Consider the following 3138-nt stretch of genomic DNA (forward strand, 5'->3'; position numbering starts at 1 on the left):
AAAAATCTTGTTTACTCTTCTTCATTCTGAAGTGTTTTGGCCTTTGTGGTGGAGGTGGTGGGGTGGTTAAGAATAAAAGGCAATTCTACAGGAATTTGGAATTAAAATTTTTCCATATAAAACAGCAAACATTTTATGCTTGAATTGTCTTCTCTGATTTTATATTGCTAACAGACATAACTACTTCAAAGAAAGAATTATTACCAACGTGAGATGCATATATAAATGGACACATATTGCATCTTTACATGCATGCCACTCACAGAGAAGACTTTTTTAAATATTTTTTAGAAAACATCCATTTTAAAAGAAAATACGTATATGTCATAATCATAATCGTTCCGCATGATTTCTTTTCAATTCACCACGTTTCAGTGAGTGTGCCATCATCTCACCAGTTATTTTGCTGATCAATTCCAAAAGGTTTGGAATTCTAAAGATTGATTATTAGCAGCGTGTTGACATCTGTTATTTCTATATGTTGTAATTGAATTGTAGTCAACATAGCACTAAGAACCTTATGCAATAATCCATCAATCTCGAGGTTTTGGCTTTTAAGTCACCGTATCTTAAGTTCAACAATCTCCGGGGCATTATATTTTGTCAAACTTACAGTATTTTCTGACTGTATGAAACTTTGTTCCATCTGTTAGTCATGTAGAATATTCCTCATCCATCATGCAATTAATATTCCAAAACATCATGAGGTGGTGTTTGTTCCAAATAAACGTGCTAGTCAACCCTTTTCAATTGTTTCCTGACCAACAGCGCGTCTTTCAATGAAACCAAATTAGTTTTAGCATACAGGAAATGGCACCATGGCAAATAATGGAATGTTGCAGACACTTCATTACAAATTGAGCTTTTGTGTTTCGCATCTCTGAAACAGGCATACATACACACTCGCAAGCAAATATGCACGCACACGCAAATACACGCACGAACACACACACACATTTAATTTACTTGTTGAATATGTTTCATGGATCAGTCGCTTCACTGAAATATCAGATTGTTTCCCTGTCATATACAGTAAAAAATACGAGATAAAACATTTGTTTTTTTACTTTCAACCTTAATGTATATCAGTATCTTGAATACCACATTTCGACACCATTTCAAAGGGGATACCTAAAAGGTATTCGAAATGATTAAGATATTTCCAATAACTATACAATCTCAAATACGGATATGGGGGCACGTGGCTTAATGGTTAGGGGTGTTAGATTTATGATCGTAAGATTGTGGTTTCGATTCCTGATTTTACAAGCCATGAGCATATAAGTCGTGGACTGGTTGGGGGACTTGCCTTCAACCTTAGCGGGTACGTGATATTTAAAAGCTACAGAAATGGCGAAGCATCCGGTGTTTATCATCCGGCTGTCCATGTTTCTGAGGTGTTTTAAACCCAGTGGTTTGAGAGTATATACTCCACCACGCTATTCTAACCACCGGAAAATGCACAAAGCATATACGTTAAGTATATGATGTTAATAATTTATATATATATGTGTGTGTGTGTGTGTGTGTGTGTGTGTGTGTGTTTGAATAAGCGTGCTTGGACTTCCGTCGGTGATGAGTTCCAAGACATGCAACTTAACTCGACAGACGACGTGACAAGAAAAAAACATTTCCAAAACCTTATTAGTTTACCTCTATTAGCTTATATCTATTATAATAATTGATTTCTTTATCAGCTTCAGTAATTTAAAAAAAAAAATTTTTGTCTCCTTTTTATTTTCTTAATTTTTATGCTTTTAAATACGTTCGCTGTGGCCGTTGAAAAGTCGAATAAATCGACTGAAGTTGAGTCTATTTTTTCCCCCATTAATTTCTTTAAAAAAAAAAAAAACTCGTAAAGTCGAATGCAAAATGTGACTCGAAACGATTTAAGTTGAAGTACGTTGGTACCGGGTTCTTAGAATTCCTTATTTGCCCTGCTACGACAAAATGGAATTATAAAGAGTGTGTGTATGTGTATGAGAATGTGTGTGTACTTGCGTGTGTGCGTGTGTGTGGGCGCGGGCGTGTGTATAGTAACTAGAAGTGTATGTGTGCGTGTGTATGGCATCTAGAGGCACATGTTAATTCGTCTTAATGTGGTTATTATTTACTGAGAGCGCTCTGCAAATATTTAGAAATTTATTGAAACTATTAACAACGTCTGTTTGAAATATATAAACGGGGAGAATAAATCTTGAAGATATCAGTATAAACAAAATGTGCATATATTTAACTCACATTAAAATAAATGTGCCCTTTTAAAGCCTAGCCAGACTCATGGGCCCGGTTTCCCGGTTTCAATAGCGTATGTGTTACCAGCTGGACGGGACGCCAGTCCATCGCAGCGTTACTCATTTTTGCCAGCTGAGTGGACTGGAGCAACGTGAAATGGAGTGTTTTGCTCAAGAACACAACGCGTCGCCCGACCCAGGAATCGAAACCACAATCTTACGATCATGATGCTGAAACCCTAACCACTAAGCCACGCGCCTCCACTTAACTCATATTAGACTTCTGTAAGTACTTGCGGTTTCAACTGGAATGAGGTAGATTGCTGTCAAACTTCACTATAAATGGTACACTGCGCAGTGTTTTATTTTAAAGTGATAAGTACATACAAAGCGAAGCGAGCACGTTTATTTATAACCAGAAAAAAACCCATCTCATCAATGTAGTAAAAATTGCTCGTGAGCTATATTAGGAAGATAGATTAATAAAAATAAGCTTAACATCCCTAAAATCGATTAATGTGGTAACTAAACACATTGGAATGTTAGAAGGTACATCTTAATTAATTTAATCGAAACATTTACTTAGTGAGAGTGTTCTTATAAGAAATTAGTTGGGACTATTAGCAGAAAATCAATAAACGGAATGAATGAATTTTATATATACCCATATAAAGAACGTTACGTATATTGGCATAATTACGAAAATGTGCCCTCACCCAACTTTGTTTTCGCATAACTTTCTGAAATATGGGTATTTTTTAATGAAATTTTCTACAAATACGCTTCACATAATGGTGATTATATCAGAATTTTCCAAGAATAAAAAAAGGGTCGCAACGGATATTTCACGCATATCAACTTTGATTCCTTATGTTTTGATGATGTAGATTATAATTATATTGAA

The sequence above is a fragment of the Octopus bimaculoides genome, chromosome 11 (assembly GCF_001194135.2).
Source record: "Octopus bimaculoides isolate UCB-OBI-ISO-001 chromosome 11, ASM119413v2, whole genome shotgun sequence".
Lineage (NCBI taxonomy): Eukaryota > Metazoa > Mollusca > Cephalopoda > Octopoda > Octopodidae > Octopus > Octopus bimaculoides.